Below are 25,473 nucleotides of genomic sequence, written 5' to 3'. Positions count from 1 at the left end.
CAGCCAGAATTTCATTCCTTCTGTCTTTTCAAGTCCAACTATCTGTTTCTTTGACCTACAGATTCTGTGTCAAATATAGAAAGCATGTTGCAAACAATACAGGACATTTTATATCAAATAACTAAACTGCTTACTTACTGTACTTTGCTAGCTTAAGCTTTTTTTCACTGCAAGGAAGGCAAACAGAAAAACAACAACAGAAACACAGAAGCAAAACTGTGCTGAACAAATAAGGAACAAACAACTCAATAATAATTTCACAATGCTGAAAAGGAACAGAGTTATATAAAGTAATAATATAGTTAAATAGCAATCAAATAGTAATGAGATTAGTAAACACTAGTACACAACAGTAAAGTACAATATCTTTACAATCATAAATTGATACTAAAATATATGTGTTAAGAAAATAAAGCAAAAGGTGTTAAGAAAACAAAGACGAACATTCTTCCTATGTATATAACAAATGAATAGGCAAAAATGCGGTCGTACCAACAAGAATTTCATTTCTTCTGTCTCTTCAAGTCCAACTTTCTGTTTCTTTTACCTAGAGATTGTGTGTCAAATATCGGAAGCATGTTGCAAACAACAATACAGGTCATTTTATATCAAAGAACTAAACTGCTTACTTACTGTACTTTGCCAGCTTAAGCTTTTTGCACTACAAGGAAACCAAATAAAAAAAACAAGAGAAACATATATACAAAACTGTGCTCAACAAATAATCAACAAACAACTCAATAATAATTTCACAATGCTGAAAGGGAACACAATTTTATAAAGTAGTAATATAGTTAACTAGCAATCAAATAGTAAAGAGATGAATAAACACTAGCAAGCAGCAGTCATTTACAATACATTTTACGATCATAAATTGATACTAAACTATATGTGTTAAGAAAATAAAGCAAAAGGTTTTAAGAAAATAAAGACGAACATTCTTACTATGTATATAGCAAATGAATAGGCAAAAATGCAGTTGTACAAGCCACAATTTTGTTGCTTCTGTCCTTTCTTTCAAGTCCAACTATCTGTTTCTTTTACCTACAGATGGTGTGTCAAATATAGAAAGCATGTTGCAAACAACAAAACAGGTCATTTTATATCAAAGAACTAAACTGCTTACTTACTATACTTTGCTAGCTTAAGCTTTTTTTGACTGCAAGGAAAGGAAACAGAAAAAACAACAACAACAAGACACAGGCAAAACTGTGCTCAATAAATAACCAACAAACAACTCAATAATAATTTCACAATGCTGAAAGGGAACACAATTTTATAAAGTAATAATATAGTCAACTAGCAATCAAATAGTAATGATATGAGTAAAGACTAGTACGCAACAGTAAAGTACAATAATTTTTACAATCATAAATTGATACTGAAATATATGTTTTAAGAAAATAAAGCAAAAGGTGTTAAGAAAACAAAGACGAACATTCTTACTATGTATATAACAAATGAATAGGCAAAAATGCGGTCGTACCAACCAGAATTTCATTTCTTCTGTCTCTTCAAGTCCAACTTTCTGTTTCTTTTACCTACAGATTGTGTGTCAAATATCGAAAGCATGTAGCAAACAACAATACAGGTCATTTTATATCAAAGAACTAAACTGCTTACTTACTGTACTTTGGTAGCTTCAGCTTTTTTTCACTGCAAGGAAAGCAAACAGAAAAACAACAAAAAGACACAGGCAAAACTGTGCTCAATAAATAATCAACAAACAACTCAATAATAAATAGGCAAAAATGCTGTTGTACCAGCCAGAATTTCATTCCTTCTGTCTTTTCAAGTCCAACTATCAGTTTCTTTGACCTACAGATTCTGTGTCAAATATAGAAAGCATGTTGCACACAATACAGGACATTTTATATCAAAGAACTAAACTGCTTACTTACTGTACTTTCTAGCTTAAGCTTTTTGCACTGCAAGGAAACCAAATAAAAAAAACAACAAGAGAAACACACAAACAAAACTGTGCTCAACAAATAACCAACAAACAACTCAATAATAATTTCACAATGCTGAAAGGGAACACAATTTTATAAAGTAATAATATAGTTAACTAGCAATGAAATAGTAAAGAGATGAATAAACACTAGTACGCAACAGTAAAGTACAATACTTTTACAATCATAAATTGATACTAAAATATATGTGTTAAGAAAATAAAGCAAAAGGTGTTAAGAAAACAAAGACGAACATTATTACTATGTATATAGCAAATGAATAGGCAAAAATGCGGTCGTACCAACCAGAATTTCACTTCTGTCTCTTCAAGTCCAACTTTCTGTTTTTTCTACCTACAGATTGGGTGTCAAATATCGAAAACATGTTGCAAACAACAATACAGTTCATTTAATATCAAAGAAGTAAACTGCTTACTTACTGTACTTTGCTAGCTTACGCTTTTTTTCACTGCAAGGGAAGCAAACAGAAAAACAACAACAGAATCACAGAAGCAAAACTGTGCTCAAAATATTACCAACAAACAACTCAATAATAATTCCACAATGCTGAAAGGGAACACAATTTTATAAAGTAATAATATAGTCAACTAGCAATGAAATAGTAATGATATGAGTAAACACTAGTACGCAACAGTAAAGTACAATAATTTTTACAATCATAAATTGATACTGAAATATATGTGTTAAGAAAATAAAGACGAACATTCTTACTATGTATATAGCAAATGAATAGGCAAAAATGCGGTTGTACAAGGCAGAATTTTATTGCTTCTGTCCTTTCAAGTCCAACTATCTGTTTCTTGTACCTACAGATGGTGTGTCAAATATAGAAAGCATGTTGCAAACAACAATACAGGTCATTTTATATCAAAGAACTAAACTGTTTACTTACTATACTTTGCTAGATTAAGCTTTTTTTCACTGCAAGGAAAGCAAACAGAAAAACAACAAAAAGACACAGGCAAAACTGTGCTCAATAAATAACCAACAAACAACTCAATAATAATTCACAATGCTGAAAGAAAACACATTTTATAAAGTAATAATATAGCTAACTAGCAATCAAATAGTAATGAGATGAGTAAACACTACCACGCAACAGTAAAGTACAATATCTTTACAATCACAAATTGATACTAAAATATATGTGTTAACAAAATAAAGCAAAAGGTGTTAAGAAAATAAAAATGAACATTCTTACTATGTATATAACAAATGAATAGCCAAAATGGGGTCGTACCAACCAAAATTTCATTTCTTCTATCTCTTCAAGTCCAACTTTCTGTTTCATTTACCTACAGATTGTATGTCAAATATCGAAAGCATGTTCCAAACAACAATACAGGTCATTTTATATCAAAGAACTAAACTGTTTACTTACTATACTTTGCTAGATTAAGCTTTTTTTCACTGCAAGGAAAGCAAACAGAAAAACAACAAAAAGACACAGGCAAAACTGTGCTCAATAAATAACCAACAAACAACTCAATAATAATTTCACAATGCTGAAAGGGAACACAATTTTATAAAGTAATAATATAGTCAACTAGCAATCAAATAGTAATGATATGAGTAAACACTAGTACGCAACAGTAAAGTACAATAATTTTTACAATCATAAATTGACACTGAAATATATGTGTTAAGAAAATAAAGCAAAAGGTGTTAAGAAAACAAAGACGAACATTCTTACTATGTATATAGCAAATGAATAGGCAAAAATGCGGTCGTACCAACCAGAATTTCACTTCTGTCTCTTCAAGTCCAACTTTCTGTTTTTTCTACCTACAGATTGGGTGTCAAATATCGAAAACATGTTGCAAACAACAATACAGTTCATTTAATATCAAAGAAGTAAACTGCTTACTTACTGTACTTTGCTAGCTTACGCTTTTTTTCACTGCAAGGGAAGCAAACAGAAAAACAACAACAGAATCACAGAAGCAAAACTGTGCTCAAAATATTACCAACAAACAACTCAATAATAATTCCACAATGCTGAAAGGGAACACAATTTTATAAAGTAATAATATAGTCAACTAGCAATGAAATAGTAATGATATGAGTAAACACTAGTACGCAACAGTAAAGTACAATAATTTTTACAATCATAAATTGATACTGAAATATATGTGTTAAGAAAATAAAGACGAACATTCTTACTATGTATATAGCAAATGAATAGGCAAAAATGCGGTTGTACAAGGCAGAATTTTATTGCTTCTGTCCTTTCAAGTCCAACTATCTGTTTCTTGTACCTACAGATGGTGTGTCAAATATAGAAAGCATGTTGCAAACAACAATACAGGTCATTTTATATCAAAGAACTAAACTGTTTACTTACTATACTTTGCTAGATTAAGCTTTTTTTCACTGCAAGGAAAGCAAACAGAAAAACAACAAAAAGACACAGGCAAAACTGTGCTCAATAAATAACCAACAAACAACTCAATAATAATTTCACAATGCTGAAAGAAAACACATTTTTATAAAGTAATAATATAGCTAACTAGCAATCAAATAGTAAAGAGATGAGTAAACACTACCACGCAACAGTAAAGTACAATATCTTTACAATCACAAATTGATACTAAAATATATGTGTTAACAAAATAAAGCAAAAGGTGTTAAGAAAATAAAAATGAACATTCTTACTATGTATATAACAAATGAATAGGCAAAAATGGGGTCGTACCAACCAAAATTTCATTTCTTCTATCTCTTCAAGTCCAACTTTCTGTTTCATTTACCTACAGATTGTATGTCAAATATCGAAAGCATGTTCCAAACAACAATACAGGTCATTTTATATCAAAGAACTAAACTGCTTACTTACAGTACTTTGCTAGCTTCAGCTTTTTTTCACTGCAAGGAAAGCAAACAGAAAAACAACAACAAAAAGACACAGGTAAAACTGTGCTCAATAAATAACCAACAAACAACTCAATAATAATTTCACAATGGTGAAAGGGAACACAATTTTATAAGGTAATAACATAGTTCACTAGCAATCAAATAGTAATGAGATTAGTAAACACTGGTACGCAACAGTAAAGTACAATATCTTTACAATCATAAATTGATACTAAAATATATGTGTTAAGAAAATAAAGCCAAAGGTTTTAAGAAAATTAAGACAAACATTCTTACTATGTATATAGCAAATGAATAGGCAAAAATGCGGTTGTACAAGCCAGAATTTTATTGCTTCTGTCCTTTCAAGTCCAACTATCTGTTTCTTTTACCTACAGATGTGTGTCAAATATAGAAAGCATGTTGCAAACAACAATACAGGTCATTTTATATCAAAGAACGAAACTGCTTACTTACAGTACTTTGCTAGCTTAAGCTTTTTTTTCACTGCAAGGAAACCAAATTGAAAAACAACAACAGAAACACACAAACAAAACTGTGCTCAACAAATAAGGAACAAACAACTCAATAATAATTTCACAATGCTGAAAGGGAACAGAGTTATATAAAGTAGTAATATAGTTAAATAGCAATCAAATAGTAATGAGTTGAATAAACACTAGCACGCAACAGTCATTTACAATACATTTTACGATCATAAATTGATACTAAAATATATGTGTTAAGAAAATAAAGCCAAAGGTTTTAAGAAAATTAAGACAAACATTCTTACTATGTATATAGCAAATGAATAGGCAAAAATGCGGTTGTACAAGCCAGAATTTTATTGCTTCTGTCCTTTCAAGTCCAACTATCTGTTTCTTTTACCTACAGATGGTGTGTCAAATATAGAAAGCATGTTGCAAACAACAATACAGGTCATTTTATATCAAAGAACGAAACTGCTTACTTACAGTACTTTGCTAGCTTAAGCTTTTTTTTCACTGCAAGGAAACCAAATTGAAAAACAACAACAGAAACACACAAACAAAACTGTGCTCAACAAATAAGGAACAAACAACTCAATAATAATTTCACAATGCTGAAAGGGAACAGAGTTATATAAAGTAGTAATATAGTTAAATAGCAATCAAATAGTAATGAGATTAGTAAACACTGGTACGCAACAGTAAAGTACAATATCTTTACAATCATAAATTGATACTAAAATATACGTGTTAAGAAAATAAAGCAAAAGGTGTTAAGAAAACAAAGACGAACATTCTTACTACATATATAACAAATGAATAGGCAAAAATGCGGTCGTACCAACCAGAATGTCATTTCTTGTGACTCTTCAAGTCCAACTTTCTGTTTCTTTTACCTACAGATTGTGTGTCAAGTATCGAAAGCATGTTGCAAACAACAATACAGGTCATTTTATATCAAAGAACTAAACTGCTTACTTACTGTTCTTTGCTAGCTTAAGCTTTTTTTCACTGCAAGGAAAGCAAACAGAAAAACAACAAAAAGACACAGGCAAAACTGTGCTCAATAAATAACCAACAAACCACTCAATAATAAATAGGCAAAAATGCTGTTGTACCAGCCAGAATTTCATTGCTTCTGTCTTTTCAAGTCCAACTATCTATTTCTTTGACCTACAGATTCTGTGTCAAATATAGAAAGCATGTAGCAATCAAATAGTAATGAGATGAGTAAACACAAGTACTCAACAGTAAATTATAATACTTTTTAATGTGTTAAGAAAATAAAGCAAAATGTGTTATGAAAATAAAGACGAACATTCTCACCATGTTCAAAACAAATGAATAGGCAAAAATGCAGTCGTACCAACCAGAATTTCATAGCTTCTGTCTCTTCAAATCAAACTATCTTTGTCTTTAACCTACAGATTTTGTCTCAAAGATAGAAAGCATGTTGCAAGCAACAATACAGGTCGTTTTATAGTAAAGAACTGCTTACTTACTGTACTTTACTAGCTTAAGCTTTTTTCACTGCAAGGAAACCAAATAAAAAAAAAACAAGAGAAACACACAAGCAAAACTGTGCTCAACATATTACCAACACACAACTCAATAATAAATAGGCAAAAATGCGGTTGTACCAGCCAGAATGACATTGCTTCTGTCACTTCAAGTCCAACTATCTGTTTCTTTGACCTACAGATTCCGTGTCAAATATTGAAAGCATGTTGCAAACAACAATACAGGTCATTTTATATCAAAGAACTAAACTGCTTACTTACTGTGCTTTGCTAGCTTAAGCTTTTTGCACTGCAAGGAAACCAAATAAAAAAAACAACAAGAGAAACACACAAACAAAACTGTGCTCAACAAATAACCAACAAACAACTCAATAATAATTTCACTATGGTGAAAGGGAATGCAATTTTATAAAGTAATAATATAGTTAACTAGCAATCAGATAGTAATGAGATGAGTAAACACTAGTACGCAACAGTAAAGTACAATACTTTTGACAATCAATCACTAGTACGCAACAGTAAAGTACAATACTTTTGACAATCATAAATTGATACTGAAATATATGTGTTAAGAAAATAAAGACAAACATTCTTACTATGTATATAACAAATGAATAGGCAAAAATGTGGTCGTACCAACCAGACTTTTATTTCTTGTCTCTTCAAGTTCAACTTTCTGTTTTTTTTACCTACAGATTGTGTGTCAAATATCGAAAGCATGTTGCAAACAACAATACAGGTCATTTTATATCAAAGAACTAAACTGCTTACTTACTGTACTTTGCTAGCTTAAGCTGTTTTCACTGCAAGGAAAGCAAACAGAAAAACAACAACAGAAACACACAAGCAAAACTGTGCTGAACATATTACCAACAAACAACTCAATAATAATTTCACTATGCTGAAAAGGAACACAATTTTGTAAAGTAATAATATAGTTAACTGGCAATCAAATAGTAATGAGATGAGTAAACACTAGCACGCAACAGTAAATTATAATAGTTTTTTCGATCATAAATTGATACTAAAATATATGTGTTAAAATAAAGCATCATAAAAAGCAAACAAACGTACCACTAATTCAGAGATCACTCAAATTCTTGACCCTCTTACAACATGCAGCGTTTTTCATACTTACAATACACAGATGAAACACAAAGTGATAGAAACTACAAACAAACTTTTCTCAAATTGGAAGTCACACTTTTCATGGAGGGCTTTTGCATCTGTCGAAGAATAACATGCATAAAAAAAACAAACGGTTTGGCCCTAAATTTCTCCAATCACTCTTAACTGAAAGCACTTACAAAGCATTTTTCAACAATTCCAAAACCTATGAAGAGAAATGTTTGCAACCAACACTAAATATCATCAACTCTCTATGCAATTACTCATCTCCAGCATTTTCCATGCTTACCAAATAATCAAGTTTAAACTTTACATTTAGCACAATCCTCCTCCAAATATCTACATAAAAACCACTAAACCAATTCAATCACACTAAACAGAATTGAATAATGCTTATCTTTGTGCTGTTGTCTATCCAGTCCTCTTGTTGTCATCCCATCTGCCAACGACAGAAACATATAAACAAGAAACAATTCTTACATCCATACTTTACTCCTACACAGAAGTGTTAAAATGCTATTTTCTTTACCATCATGTGCTGAAACAATTCCCTACCTTGTAAATCGCATGATGTAACACGTCTTATCTTGGTGATGTTATCTTGTGATAACCTCTTCATGTCATCACATCTGCCAATGACAAATATACAAACACGTGCATGCACAGAACAACGTCATTTCTTTTACAGTGAAACAACTTAATTCTTACACTCAGTTTCACCACACACAGACCGGATGAAATATTTTCTTTAGTGAAATATGCATGAACAATGACCTACCAGTTGAATTTCATTGCTGTTATCTTCAATCTTACATACACATCAAGACGCTTTCCAATTTCATCACCTAAATATCTTGTAAGAAACAAACAGCATTTTTCGAAACACAAATGACAAAAAGTTCTCTTATCTGAATGTGACTATGTAGGATCTTTCGGTCATTGTTTTATCTGCCTAAGATGGAAACTGAGAAACATGCTAACAGTAAAACTGCTAAACAATACCATTTTTGCTTAATAAAAAGGAAGCCTTTTGCTTTTATTTAACATTTACTTCTATTGATACATATTAATGTGGCTTTGAAATTGAATGAAAACGCAAACATACGTTCCTACCGGTGAAAATTCCATTGCTTCAGTCTCTCCGAATCCAAACTTGTCTTGTTTACCTAAACATTGTGTGCCATATATAGAAAGCATGTTGCTCTAAACAATGCAGACTATTGTATCAAACAAACCAACCTTGTTACCTAATGTACTATATTCGCTTTAGCTTTTTTCACTGCAAGTAAAGCACTCAAAAGAAAAACAAAAACAGAATAAACAGGCAACTTTCAGCTCTACAAATTACCAACAACTGATTTGTAATATCAATTCAACTTCACTAACATTCTATATTAATACATATAGAACCTTGTAAAGTTTCAGCATGATAAAAACATTTCATATCTATTCCTATACTGCTACATTATTAATTTTCCTTGAATGCTTTATTGCCTCCATCTAGTTTCTGTCTGAAAATGCTGTTATCACTACATATTGTGAAACAAACATATTTATGAAAAATCTACATGCTATATTGTGAAGTCTTACTGTATTTATTTTCATTATTCAACAGTCCATATTTGCCATCTACCTAGTCGTATTTCAGGTATTATACTATCCTCTTCACACTGATGTTAACTGTACTGCAAAACTATGTGAGGAAAGCATTCAACTTGTATTGACAAATACGAGTTATTTAGACCATACCCCAACCTGTGAATATCTTTGAGAAATACACTAAAAATAGCAACTAAATCCCTAAATGCTTCTTTACTACTGGTCTATAGGTAACTGTCCCTGCAGCCACTATAGACCCACAATGCTATTTTTACAAAACTGAACATTTGGTTCTTACACAAAACTAAGGTGAATTCTATTACTGTTGCAAACCATTCTTAAGTAAAATGTTTTATCTGGAAGATGAAGCCTGCTTACCTGAGACGTGAAACTGGCCTTCTCATTGTATCTGCCAATGAATGATAAACTAACACAAACATGCCCATCATGTACACAAATCACATTTACTTAGAAACATCCAACATTCAAGCTGGCCATGAGTTGTATCGTTTGATAGGAGCTGACAGATCAAAGGACTATAACATGCTGAAATGTTTGCTCTAGGATACTTTATCGAGTATAATGTGTTCTTTCTTTCATAGCACCAAGCAGCCATTTCGCTTGCAAAATTTTAAACAAGCACACACTGGCATAGAATGCAGAATGGATGCAAAATAAACTTTGTAACCATTCAGCAATAACAAATATCACCAAATTATTTTATGAGAACAATTTTCATTCACATATACATCTCCATATTATGAAAAGAGAAAGCAAAAGTGTTCTATAAAAGCTGAATTTCCCTGCTTGTCAATTTCAACTTCATTCATTGTCCCAAAACATTTTCCATTATACCTACCCAAAGGTCTGGAGAAACAAATGCATTCGCCATTAGTTGGCATAAAATTGTCTTTGTGCTGATAACACCATATTTGTATAAAGAATGACTTACTCAATGCAGAGAGATTAACAACAAATGAATTAACATCTTATCTGATAGGTAGACAGGCTCTTTACTTCAATTCAATGTTCATCTCCACTGCCAAAGTACAAATAAAAGCAAACAACTTTGAATTTAATCCCAAATATACTAAATGGTAATAAGCTTTCACACAGTGTAGAATTTTTTCCAACTGTCTTGTTAACTGGTATTTCAACTTTTCATGAAATTGTTTAACATTTTTATAGTAACAGAAATATCAGAACATATTGAATGTCCTGAATATACTCAGACTGATGAATTAGTACGATGCAATATCAAGGAAAGTAATATTTCTGGCTTCTTTGTGTGCGACCTCTTCACTAGTTTACTTCAGATTTTTCTCTCGTGCTGCTCCTCTATTTTAGAACATCTTTTGTTTGTTTTTTTAAATGATTACTGGCATGATGCATCAGTAAAGAACTTCACACAAAATGTTTTAGTAAACAGCATACATTACTAAAACTGGTGGAAATTCAATACTTTTTTTTATTTAGTAACCATTCCTACTGAACTACACTGCATAGTTCCATTTTGAAAATCTATAACTTGCAGATTTTGAAAACTCATTAAGCAAGCATTCGAACATTCTCAAGTAACCATTAAAGATCTTAAATATTTTAAAATGGACATGGCTTTTACAAAATGTATTGCAGAAATTGGATAAGTTAGTTTGAAACACTAAGAATTATGGGGCAGCTCTTCATCTGATACAAATTACTATCAGGATTTTTTTTTTTTTTTTAAATATTTTAGGAAGAACACTGTTCATCATTACCTTCTCATCTAATCCAGACTGCAATTGATGTTTGTTCTGAACACTTTTTGTTGATGTTTTTAGGAAAAGCATTGAGTGGGGGAAGCTATAACATGTTCAGTGTGATGTCAGTTAAAAACAATGGGATCAGTTAACTCGTCAAGCAGAAACACAACTGAGATGGTGGTTGAAGCCTGCTAGATCTTATTAATCACACTGATGTGGGGTGTGCAGCAGAGCAGTATGAGTAATTGAGATTAGACAATGTACCTGAGCAAAATTCATCCAAATTTCTCAATGCTCGACTAAAATAATATTTTGTTTCCAATTCAAATTCTGAAATGATTTGCTCCAATGTATCTTCTAACATCTTGACTTGATTTTCACCAATTTACCATGAAGTTTATTTGCTCACCTGAAATAAAATTTTATCCAGTTTTCTCCAAGTTAGTATGAAGAAACCAAATTATTTCATCACACCATTCAGTATCTAAAAATACATTATCAAAATATTCCACAGATTTTAACCGACTCAAAATGGGAATAAAAAGAAAGCCTTGAAATATTTGTACCTTGTTTGTATGACATGCAAACTATGCATATTGATTGCATTCTGGTCAACTTCTGAAACTAGTATCCAGTATCCCCTACAGACTTTCTTTGCTGTACCATTACCAGAGCATTATTTTAACTTGCTAGTTCCTTAGGTTTAATTTACTGTGAAATAATAGATCAAATTTCTATTGCATATATTAACAGCTGTAGTAATCATTAGAATATGTTCTGTATCACAGATACCATTATGCTATATCTAAGTTTCAGGACTTGAAAAGATATATTGCATTCTGGTCGAATTAAAAATTCAGTTTCTGTAAGCTCTATTTACCAGGTATATTCACTGTGTAGTGAACTTCTTTGCACATAATCAGTATCACAGATACTATATTGGGTTGTCCGGAAAGTTCGTGCCATTACATTTTTAATCAACCAAATATGAACCATTTTGTTGCACAATACGTCTCCAGCTTTCCATTAACTTGAAAATACCCTCTTTCCAGAACTGAGGTGGTTTCATGGCAAAGAATTCATCAAGGTATCTTTTTACGTCATCCAAGAAATTGAAATTTTTACCATTTTATCTATTCTGCAGAGACCTGAATAAGTGGAAATCCGAAGGAGCAATATCTGGTGAATATGGAGGGTGGGGTAACACATCCCAGATGTGCTGCAGCAATTTTTGTCTGGTTCCCGAAGCATCAAGTGTCAAAAATGAACTTTCTTATCATCCATTTTAAAGGGTTATAGGAACATAACCACAAAAAGATAGCTTAAACTGTGCTCTAAATGGAGGTGTAGTCAAATCCTATTTTATGGACTCAACCATGTTCTAAAATAAGTCAAAATGTAAGCTACTATAAATCGGCACAAACTTTCTGGACAACCCAATATATTCTACATATCACATTGTAGTAGTTGCAGAAAATCAAGAATGTAGAAACATGATCAAAAAGGAGGAGGAAAAAAAGGTAGCCAAGAGTAGAAAACACCATGCTATATATAATTTAGATATAGAATGTTCAACATAAAGACTCAACTGTAATAAAATTATATTGAAATGCAAAACCATTTACATTTTATAGCTATTTATCTTTCCTGTTTAAAACTTACTGGGTGTGCATATAACACACGAGAATTTTTTTTTGTTCAGCACTTACATGTCAATCATTACAAATGTTACTTCCATCTATCAAATAGCATCCAATTTAAGATGAATATCAAACCATTATCAATTCAAAAGATCATTTTCTCTTGTAGTGAATTTAAGGAACAATAAGAATATAATTATGCAAGACAATGCCAATTAAAAAGGCAAGAGTCCTACCTTCGTCAAATTTTGGGGTTGATCCAGGGAAACCATTTCTCTTAGCCAAAGAATCCAAACCTCAAATGCAATGAAATCATATTATGCAATAACATCTAGAATATACTGAACTGTATTTTTTTTTTAAGGGAAAGAAAATGCAGTATCATTGTAAATATTTAAACTATAAAATTTAGAGTTCCAGCTGAGAGACATCCTCACTTAAAAAGTTAATTTTCTTTACTTATATCAAATTCAAAGATGTACATAAAAAATTCAACAGGTTTAATCTAATTTCAGCTTCAGCCTAATTGTTTTTGTATTAGTTACCTAAAATAACTAAATCTTTCGTTTTTAATTCATGAAATAAAGGGACTCAAGACTATTGACATAATACAGGAATGGTCGGGAAGATTCCTCTGAAAATCCAGCTACCAAATGCAGAGTGGACTTGAATATGTAAAGTGCATAGCTATAGATTTTGCATCAAATGTATTTAGAGGTATACTTGAAAACCTGTTCAGATTATCATAGTATGGATGACTATTAAACCAATAAATATTTAGGAACAATTTTAATGTCGTATCAATCTATTGAGTAAAGACTAATGTCAGAAACTTCAACTCTGCTCCAACTAAATTGCTTGCAATGTTTAAATGTAGAGTAAGGTTTATAGCAAACCATTTTCTTTTTTCACAGGTGAATTGCATTTGATGAGCTAAGAATCTTAACACTTAGTGTTTTAAAAAATTTCATATGAGAAATTGGTATATTCCAAATTATTAATGTGCCAATTCAAAATTGCGATTATCTAAGAGCTTCAGTTTGTCAAATTAGTTTTGTAATATATCCTTTGCAGTGTATTAAGTAATAGTATAAACAATGTAATTACACTAAATCCTAAAAATAATTCCAATATTTTAAATGTTTTGGCTGAAAGTAAAAATTGTTTACCAATACTCTTCAAAATTGATACATTTCAGTGCTTAGCTACAGATTTCTAGATCAATGCACCTGACATAAATTGGAGAAATATATAGGTTCAAGTGATGTGAAAATACAATATAAGGTAAACAAATATAAAAACTTAGGTTACTAATGGTAGCATCTTCAAACCTAAAGCAAACTTGCCCTATAATAAATATCCTGCTCATCTCTAAATTGCAATTCCTGAAGTTTCTAAAATGTGTAAATGTGAGATTGACCAACAAGTCTAATTTCACGCGTTTCAGCAAAAAAGAAGTTCAATTCCAGTTTTTACCTTATGTAAGCTTTTGATGTGTCACTTGATGAAATGTGAAGATCACTGAAGAGCATAATTTGCTCTTTAGGGTTTGGTCCTTCAATAAAGATGACATTTTTGAAATTATAAAAAAAAAAGAAAAAGCTGAAAGAAAAACTTGAGCAGATAGTTACCCCACCCCATTGGTATTAGTGTCATATCATTTGAGTGATAATTACAAATAAAACATGGGTGCAGGTGTAACTGTGGTGTGAGTCCTCTTCAAAATTACATAGTTCCAGGTTCAATTTCACTCCTACCCAATTCTTACATGACACTTGGAGCAATCAGTTTGTGTGTATTAGTGTGCTGTAAAAATTTCTCTAGTAATATCTTATTACACCCAAGGGGATGCATATTTCCTTGCATTGAATTATCAAAGCAATGGTGTCTGTATAATGAATAAAACAATGAAGGCAGTGTCCTAATATTAAGGCAGCCCAATGATTAAGTATAATAGCCACAATATAAAGATCTGACCTACTAGCTAAATCCTCATATAATCAATCACATCCAACTCAATACAACCATTCATCACAAGTCAATCATGCTCATCCAAGACATCACAAGGATGTGAAACTACTTTGCTACACTCAATTCTAATATGTAATCTTTTAGGTGCCACAGGTCAAACACTAATACTTACCGTTACTGGTCCAGAGAACAGCATATTTTTCATAGTCGAGTCAATATTCAGTAAGCCTTCTACCTGAAGAGGTATTGAGTTAGGAAAATGTTATCCAACCCATGCATGAACACCCTTCCCAAACAGTTGCAAATCCAGAACAGAATTATGTAATATCACTGTGTATGCACAAGTCATTAAGTCTTAATTTTAAAACCTTGTATCTCAAGGTTTCAAGTGTGATTTATGTTCATTGTGGTAGAAAGCTTCATTTGCAAAAAAAATGAAAATACAAAATAGATTTTAAGTCAGGATTAGGTTCTCAAAACCCACTGAAAGTGTTTACCTCATCAAGACATCAGTGTGTCATTACAAATGAATGTCAGATAATTATTCAAATACATCAATATAATTAGGCTTTCATATCCTCATCACAAACAAAAATTTGAAAGTGATGTAAGGTTGTAAATTACCAAGATTGCCTTTTATTTGCTGTTCATCACTTTTTTTATTGCTACACTTCAAGTTAATACCACAAATGTTCCTTTGGATTAAATCTTATCTTAGAAAAGAGAAGAAAAATGCTGAAGTGAAACAAAAACAAAAACAAAATCAGAAATAACGACAAAAGGGAACTGCCCATTTTTAAGACAATGATGTCAGGTGCCCGTTCGATCAGATATGGTTAGCTAAAAAAAATGCAATACAGAACTAGCAATTTCTCACCCTGTCAGTACGAAGATACAAGAATTTTAGAATCAGTAATCGAAATTTAACATCTAATTTTATTCTATACATATAAATTTAAATATTGACTTCCATTTTTCTTCCGACTTTGTTATTACTGCCCGTTTCACATCTTACTTTACCTTAACATTAGATTTAACACACCTGTAAGCTATACTAACAGTATGGTAAGCAATGTTTTGATGTACCTCTGATTGCCGAACGAATGTCAAATCAGAGGCCCCGACATTGGTTCACACAGACATAACCATCATAGTTTGATAAGAAAAATTGAAGTGGCAGAAATCACCGAAGTTTATCACATTTACCTCCCCTTCATTTTGGGAGGTGACATCGATATTACAATACAGATTTACATCTATTATTTGCGATGAGGATGAGCCTTCTTGCGTTGGAGTTGAACAATTAGATATCATTTGTAATAACACCCACTTTTCGCCTTGGAGAATACACTTTCATAGGGTCCTGGGAGAGAATAGTGCTGCCCGACATTTGAACATGACAGTTCAAACAAAAATTTCCAAGATTAAAACTCACGTAAGACAATTGGAAACAGAAGAATCAAGATTTGAATACACAACTACACTCATTGTTGCTTGCTTTCATGTAGATGAGAGTGTTAGTTACAAAAAGTTGTTCTAAGTATTTTTTTAAAGTTTTAGAAAAAAAAAATCCTTAAAATTTCTATGTGTATTATCCCAACTTACTTTATTTACGAGAAGTCTCATTACTTAGAATGAGGAAAAGTTCAATCTGTGGAAAACAATCACTTAAGCAAAATTTTTAGAATTACCAAAAATAAGTTCTGAGCAATATTAAATGGGAACGTAAATAGGACAGTTTTTCTTTCAGATGTACTGGTTAACCCGTAATCAGTGCTTAACAGTTGTCACAAATTTCCCGAAAAATTTCTATCAGTAATTAAAAAGGGGAAGGCAATGGCAAACCACCCCAATATCCTTGCCACGAGAAAACTGAGGAAGCCGGAATGAAGTAATGTTATGGCTTCATCCTTAATCGTGTTATCAACATGCCATAAAAAGCGCAAGTACGATTCAAGTTGAAGAATTAAAAATTTAGCTTTGTCAGTTGGGTGTAAATTGTATACTAGGCTTGTTATACGTGAATGTTATTAAAAAATTGCCAAATATTAACGTGACTGAATGGAAAAAAGTTTGTTAAAGTGAAAACATTCCAAGATCATATCACAATTTGGTTTTCACGCGTTATATTTTACAGGCGAATCTAGGTAATAGGTAGTCATCAGTAGAGTACTTGCGCTTCAAATTTAAAAATTCAGAAAGCTCTTTTTGAGAGACACGTATTAGTGCTTTCGTGATATTCAAAAAGATGTTTACAAAGATTTACTCCCACTTCAGTCAAGCAACAAGTACTGAAATTTCATGTAAGCCAGAGACGAGACAAACCTCGGCAATCTGCCATAGGAACTAAAACTAGTTATCACGCTAAACTTTAAAATAGATTCAAAGAAAATACATGCCTGAAAAATAGTCTCAGAAACATGCTAATAGCTTTCACAGTCATTACTGTATATCACCGCGAGTATCAACATTTAACTATTGTACACTTATCTCCTGAAATATGTGTGAATACCCAGAAGCGGCCCAGGATGGGACTGACTGGAGGACACTGATCCAACGAGTAACTGAGAGTCGACTTCGACTGAGCGGATAGATAGACCCTGAAGTGGGGAAAACCAGAAGGTCCTATTCTTTCGATATAGATACTTTATCTGTCATTCCTTCCCAGCTGTTTTGATGGTGTGTTTGGTAAAATTAAAACAGCTGGGAAGGAATGACAAAATATCTATATCGAAAGAATGCCTTTTTGGCATTTCAATTCCCCCAGCCGGAGCCTATCAACCTCGTCATTCTCTCGGGTCTCAATTGCTAAAAACTTGTTTTAAAGGCAAATTGCCATATTTCCTGCAAAAGCTGCGATTCCACCAGCACACCAAATGGGTCAATATAAACATCTACACCCGTGAACAAAAAAAATAAATAAATAAACCAGCCAACTGGGTGTTAACAAGTATGTAGAAAACATCCCTTTAACCGAAAGTTATGACGGAAAAATCATCTTGTGAATTTTCCGAAAGTCCTCCCCACCCAAACCCCAACGTTTGCGCAAATTTTTTTCATATTCGTTTTCTACATGTTAACACCCAGCAGGCTGGTTTTATTTTTTTCTGTTCACGAATGAAAATATATTGACCAAATAAAAACGGTGTCAGTTTGACAGAACTACCTTGCACTGTATGTCAAAATTTAATTTTAAAGATAACCCCCAACTTACATTTCTTTTTTTTAGTTTAAGCTGTATGACAGGTTAACCATTTACATCTTGACCTGGAAATGAAAATCCCCCAAAAAATACTGGAATGGGTGTAAAACAATGTGTAGGAAACGAAGATGAAAAAATGTGATGGTGGGAAGAGGACTTCGGAAAATTTACAAGATCCGAGTTTTTACCACGTAACTCTTAGGAACATGGGGATTTTCAATGAAATTTTATAGAAATACCTTTCAAACGGAATACATTACGATTATAAAGGAATTTGTGTGGAAAATCTTTTCCAGGGGGGTAGGAAGAGGACTTCGGAAAATTCACAAAATCCGAATTTATCCCTTGTAACTTTTAGGAAATTGGTGTTTTTACAATTAAAATTTTATATAAGTACCATTACGATTATAAAATAATCTTGATGGTTTTACCTTGTTATACTCCGAAATCACATTCAACTTTTTACGGATACCCTAGCGTAGTACTATTTCTACCCCATTTCAATAATTTTTAGTGTTTTGCCTTCGATTTTGTTTCATTTTCAATTATACGCTTTTTTTAACCCTTCGTCGTTCTCATTCACTCGTTATTACTGTCTATCTATAGATACATACATACATATAAACATATATAAACACATACAGTTGTGAGGGAAAAACTCGAATCTTGTTAATTTTCCGAAGTCCTTTCCCCACCCCCTCTGAAACGTTTTCCCCCACAAATTTCATTAAAAAAGCCCATTTTCTTAAAAGTTGAGGGAAAAGCTCGGATCTTGTTAATTTTCTGAAGTCCCACCCTCCCGTTGCTTTGCGCTCATTTTTTCATATTTGTTTCCTCCAGTTTTACTTCCATTCCAGTAATTCTTTTTTTTTTTTAGATTTTCATTTCAGGGTCAATTTAAACTCACAGATATGGAATCAACAAAGTTTCTAGTAAAATGATACACGCGATGTACAGTAGTGCCTTGTTTTCAAGATCAAATAAAAAAAGGGGGACCGAATTTTTTTGGTAATTTTTCTGGTTATATTTACTTCACATTTTACAATAAACTTACGAATGAATGCCATGAAAAAAAAAGCTATAGATGGGGATTCAGAAACAAAATATCTTATAATTACCTCCATATCGGACTTTAGGATCCTTTAGGAACACAAAGGCTTCTTACTACAAAGCGATAGCAACTTGAAAATTGCTACTAGCTGAAACAATGTTTACACAAAAACGTATACACCAATTAATAGAGTTGAACAATTTTAAATAAAAACGAATTTATTATAATTTTAAACGTATTCAACTTCTCTGCTGTTCCCGACAAACGAAACAGCATGATTCTACATGCCTCAACTAGACAAAATAACGAAACCAGCACTAAAAGTTGTGTAGCTGGGATAGACTTAACCAAGTTAGCAACAATCAACTGTAGAAAAATTAATTTACCAAAGGGGATTATCTTGTTTTTAAATGTCAATTTCTGAAAAGGCAATGAAAAGCCAACCTTTTAAATCCAGTAAGATATCTGTATGCAGGAATCTGGGTCAGGCAAAACGATGTATATAATTAGGAATTTAGTCCAGTGATTAACTGAAAAGAAAGGTTATAAAAGTGTGGCAAATAATCATTTTGGTGGTCTACTTTGCTAATCCTAAGCATTAAAAAGTAATGCGGGGTTGTTTTTTTTTGGTTTTTTATTACAAGTGAATAAATTATTGCAAATATATATTTAACGTTATCTCAAAATTCTTTTTAATTGTAATAATGAGGCAATGAAAAGCCAACCTTAGCGTCCTTTTTGCTTTATATGTATATATTATTCCCTACGTGATGGCAAAACCAAAGCAGCAAACTGGCAAGAATTTCTATTTCAGCGTTGAACTGTGAAAAGAAAATTTAACAGCAAGGAACCAAGAAAGTTATTTTTATTTTAAGAACTTAAGAGCAGAAACTTCAAAATTTTATTTAATTCTTATACGTAAACAACACTAAATATTAAGTGGTTACTTATAGGGTCAACTACTTGAGTTCGCTTACCCAGAAGAAAGAAACCCACAAGTAGTTTGCATTTCAGTTGAGAGCATAATCAAATTTCTTCCGTTTTCAAGATGGCACACACTACATCAGCATAATCCGCTAGATAAGAAATAAAAACTATGAAGAAGTGAGTAAAGCTTTAAAAAAGCAAGAAAAACAAAGTTAATTTTAAGAACGAAGTATTTTATTATAGTTAATAAATCAGAATACATTTTTGTCTTACCAGACAGTGAAAATAGCAAACCAAATTTACGATAAAATTTCCCGAACGTCCATTCAGTATGAGCGATTTCTCCAAACTATGCGTCACAATAAGAATTTGATATTAATACGAGACTGATCGCTGAGATCATGCGCATAATATAGTTCCCTTTAAAAAAACAATTTTATTCAGATTCTATTATATAGTATAGTATAAAATAATTCAAAATATAATATAAATGTAATATAAGTATTTCTTGAATTTTAGTATTAAACAATATACTTTGTAAATATAAAATATTACTGGCGGAAGATTATATTTAAACGGGTGATGTACGGTCGGGGAAAATGCGCATGACAGAAATAGTCACACTATGCCAAACAGCTATTTCCTTATAAGGACATATAGAAATACATTTCTAAAGGTCATGGGTTACAAGTGTGACGCAGTTATACTTCACAAACAATCGCTTCCATCCCAGTTTCGATTCATGGTGTTGCTATTTCGTTTAAGTCTATTGAAGTTAGTAATGTGTGTGTGTGTGTATATATATATATATATATATGCACACACACATATATTATGTGTGTATCTTTTAAACGGACAAACTTTAAACTAAAATTAAACAATCGACTAGTTAGATAGATATTTAAGCAATTTAATAATAAGGGAGTGGTGGAATTAAACCAGTGCGTGTGTTAATATTGCCTAGACACAACAAAATTTTAACTAAAAATTTTACTATCTACCATCAGCAAAGTCACGGGTGTCGAACTAGTACAATATAATTCGTTTATTATAGCGTAATATTAAAAAATGTGATTGTGTCATCAGAACTTTATATATTCATATTGATGATGGTAATTGGCATTTTCGAAACGTCATTCACCCTTACCTTCCCATTAAATTTAAATCCTTTGTGCCTCTGTAATAAAATTATTAATTGAAGTTACTTGTTATTTCCTTTTAACCCAATTCTTATTTATTAACTTACTTTCTGGTTTAATATTTTCTACGTCTTTATGGTACATTCGTCTTAAAGAAAAAAGAATTACTTGAAACCAGTGTTCTGCGTAATCTAGAAATGTGTGTATAATTAATCGGGTATGACAGCAATTAAAACTGATAATTTTCTACCGCCAGTGCAAAGATTATAATAATAAATTGTATTTTCTTCAATCATCCAAAAGTTAATTATTAAAATTAGTTCTCTTTGTAACTTGATATACAAAATGGCAATTATGACGTGGGTGTATATTTCAGAACACAACTAAATAAATCAAAGCATTACATTTTTTATAACGACGTATAATTTTATTGTATAATTTATAAAAACTGTTAATAACTACCAACGGGAATGTGAAACAATAAATCGACGGAATAAAAAAAATCGATATTTTCGTGATATATTGTTTTCTGTTATATATGGTAAGTCATTTAAAAAAGTAGATCAGATATAATTAACAATATCAATACTTTATGATGACAACTGAATGTTTATATATTTTACTATTTAAAAGTTCAAATGAAGAAAATAAAAATCGAAAAACTCATTCTCGTAATATTTTTTTTAATGAATGTTATAGAATATACTCCGAAATAACGTCCTCTAAATTATATAACCTGTGATTGTGTTGGCAGTAGTTTTTCGTCAATATCTAATATAATAAATCTACACGAACAAAATAGTGTAATCAGAAAAAAGACGATTACTTCAAGCTAAGTTACGCATAGTGCAGATTATAATTAAAATGTTAGCTACGAAACATCAAAGGTCAGTGTTATGCAACAGTTACGGTTGAGACTGCCATTTTAGAGAAAATTGTGTAGAATCTCGAAAATATGTCAAATGTCTTAGCTCTATATTGAAATGAAAAATGAAATTAAATATTTGATTTATAGAGGAACAGAAGATATAAGGTTACTATGCTATGTTACATGGGAATCAATTTCGATATAAATCGATGATATTTACATGGAACTATTTTCATGTTTTTATTTTCTCTGGGTAAATGTCTATGTTTATAGATGTCTATTAAATCAAGGGCATACCTACACATGTATGCGCCCCGCCCCTCATGGAACTCTTCTTCATAACTTTCGGGAAAATCCCTATTTTTTAATGAAAATTTCTACAAATATCTTTCGAGTGATCTAGATTGTGATTATATCGGCATTTGATGGGTTTTTTTTTTTTTATTTTAAATAATTGGTGTTCGCATCGCGCAAACATAGACACACATTACATAATTTTTTTTTAATGTCAATTTCCATTTTATACCGATGTCAGTATGACTGTGTATGCACCTACCAATTTTTTCCTTTTCTTTTTTTCTCATAAAACTTCGATACATTTGTATTCGACACCATCTAAAGGATATTTATGAAAAATTTCATTTAAAAATACCTATTTTTCTACAAGTTATGAGGAAACAAATTTGACTCGTGTGAATTTTCTGCAACTCCTCATCTCCCTGCCATCCGTAAAATTCTTCACAACAATTTCCGTCATAATCGAAACTTACACCACCAGAAAGGTGTATAATAAATTTCATGAAGAAAAATATCCATTTTTCCTGAAAGTTATGAAGAAACAAAGTCGGGAGCCATACATAAAGATATTCCAAACCGACCTGATTTTAGTTACAAATTTTTGACACCTTTAGTTGACATTGACCCTTCGATATTCTAGTTGAAGAAAATATTATTCTAATATATTATAGTAAAATCATCATCATCTAACGTCTGTTTCCTATACTGGCATGGGTTAGACGCTTTGACTGGAACTGGTAAGCTGGAGAGATGCACAAGGTTCCAGTCTGATTTTTGGCTTGGTTTCTATAACTGGATGACCTTCCTAACGCCAACCACTCCAAGATTATAGTGGGCGCCTTTTATGCGTCACCAGCACATATGCTTCTATGCGTCACCGGCATGGTTGCTTTTACGTGTCACAGGCATAGGTGTTGTTACGTGTCACCGGCATGGTTGCTTTTACGTATCACTGGCACAGGTGCTTTTACATGTCACCCGCACAGGTGCTCTTACGTATCACAGGCACTAATGCTTTTATGTGTCACTGTACAAATGCTGTTACATGTCACAGATACCAGGTACAACTACAATTTCACTTGGCTTGAAGAGTGTTCTCAAGCACAGCAAATCAACAAAGGTCACAATCACTTGTCATCACTTCCATGAGACCCAACATTTGAAGGTCATGCTTCATCACCTCATCCCATTCCTATATCTTCCTGGGTGTACCTCTTCCACAGGTTCCCTCCACAGTTAGAAGCTGGCACTTCTTTATGCAGCTGTCCTCATCCATATGCATCACATGATCACACCAGTGTAATTAACTCTCTTGCACACCACATCTGATGTGTCTTATGCCCAATTTTTCTCTCAAGACGCTTACACTCAGTCATACATGAACACTAGCATTGTACAACCAGTGAAGCATACTAGCTTCATTTCTTTCAAGCCTCTGCAGTCACAGCTCATGTTTCACTGCCATGTAGTATGGCTGTCTACATACAGGCATCATACAATCTGCCTTTCACTCTGAGGGAGAGCCTTTTGTTGCCAACAAAGGTAGAAACTCTCTGGACTCTGCTCAGCCTATACTTATTCTAACAACTACACTCTCAGAGCATCCACCTCTATTGTTTACTTGGTCACCTAGATAACGAAAGCTTTCAACTACTTCTAGGTATCCCTGCCAGGCACTTAATGGAGTTTATTTTCTGCATATTTCTAGTGTTTATTGTACCTGTGCATCTGCCACACACAAAGACTATTTTTCCTGTTAACCTTCTGATATTGCTGCACCTCATGTCCATGGCTTGCACTATCTGTACCTCATGGAGTTTCTACCTACATCTTTTCTACATATCGAGCAGGACTATCTACATAAAAAGATTTGTGATTTGTCTGCTTTCCTTTGCTAAATTAACTCTAAGGCCCTTTGATTCCAGACCTTGTTTCCAGACTTGAAATTTTTTTTTCTGTACTTCTGGTAATGATTCAGCTGTAAGAACAAGATCATCAGCATAGAAGAGCTCCCAGGGGCAGCCCGACTTAACTTCCTCTGTTATTGCCTGGAGGATTATGATGGACAAGAGGTGGGTGAGGACCTACTTGTACACTAAATTCCTCACTATACTCATTGCTAATCCTTACCTTACTGATAGCGTCCCTGTACATGACTTATACACTTCTCACACATCACCTGTCAACTACCATCCAGTCAGTCTTATTAGCTGCATCACAATCTGATGAAGTCCTGTGTCAGAGTAACACTCTGAAACTTCAGGAGCTCTCAGTCTTGTTCAACCATCACATTTTGGATTTATCCCTAATTCCAGCTGTTGTAGACAATTCTTCGAGTTTCTTGAAGACACCACCCAAATCACTGATGGTGGTTCATGGGTGGATGTTATCTATCCTGACTTTCCCAAAGCCTTCAATAACACACAAATGACTCATGGTAAAACTTTCTGCAATGGGTATGAAAGATGATCTCTATAACTGGTCAAAGTCCTTTATTCTTAGTCGAAAAGAGGTAGCCATGGTTCTAGGACATCATTCTCCACCCTAAAAGATGACATCTGGTGTACCACGGGGATCAATCCTTGTTTGTTGTATATTTATTAATGACTTAGATGACAACTTAAAGAATCTTTGTGTTGAAATGTGCAGATGACATCAAGTTGTACCTTGAGATAAAAAGAACAGATCATATACAGGTCTTGCAGATAAATTGAGGCAGTTTTTATGGTGCATAAAACGGTTTTTAAATCCTAAAATAATGGTAGTACACAGATATAATTTTAATGTAAAACTTATTGCAACAAAGCATTTATCACTCAATATGGCCACCCTTTTGGACAATTACAGCCTCCATATGAGAACGAAATTTTTTGCAGCTGCCGCAACCTCCGCCTTTTTGATTCTGTGTTGCATGCACAATACAGGTCTTCAAACTGTTGACACTCAAGTATGGTGAAGCATTGGTCCTTGCTTGAAGTATGCCACATAAAAAGTAATTGAGAAGGGCTATTGATCTGGGCTATTACTGGGTGAGATGTTGGCCCTCACAAAAAATGGCACCTTCTCACCAAGGAA

At 32.5% G+C, this 25,473-nt stretch overlaps 2 long non-coding RNA genes across 3 annotated transcripts; both read right to left on the bottom strand.

Moving 5' to 3' along the window:
- Positions 1-4,658: 4,658 nt before the first annotated feature.
- Positions 4,659-25,273, bottom strand: LOC118764353. 2 transcript variants are annotated; one of them, XR_005000174.1, is made up of 4 exons: positions 25,261-25,273; positions 7,508-8,014; positions 6,181-6,470; positions 5,657-5,684 (listed from the first exon to the last, which is right to left on the bottom strand). It is a non-coding gene; the product is annotated as an uncharacterized LOC118764353 (long non-coding RNA). The 2 variants fall into 2 exon arrangements; XR_005000173.1 differs by lacking the exons at positions 5,657-5,684; positions 6,181-6,470 and adding an exon at positions 4,659-4,723 and having other exon boundaries at positions 7,524-8,014.
- Positions 19,577-21,837, bottom strand: LOC118764358. Its single transcript, XR_005000188.1, has 2 exons — positions 20,368-21,837; positions 19,577-20,261 (listed from the first exon to the last, which is right to left on the bottom strand). It is a non-coding gene; the product is annotated as an uncharacterized LOC118764358 (long non-coding RNA).
- Positions 25,274-25,473: the final 200 nt, after the last annotated feature.

The sequence above is a fragment of the Octopus sinensis genome, linkage group LG1, assembly GCF_006345805.1.
Source record: "Octopus sinensis linkage group LG1, ASM634580v1, whole genome shotgun sequence".
NCBI classification, from domain to species: domain Eukaryota; kingdom Metazoa; phylum Mollusca; class Cephalopoda; order Octopoda; family Octopodidae; genus Octopus; species Octopus sinensis.
Note: the sequence above shows the minus strand (reverse complement) of the source record. Positions and strands in the feature narration are given on the sequence as shown.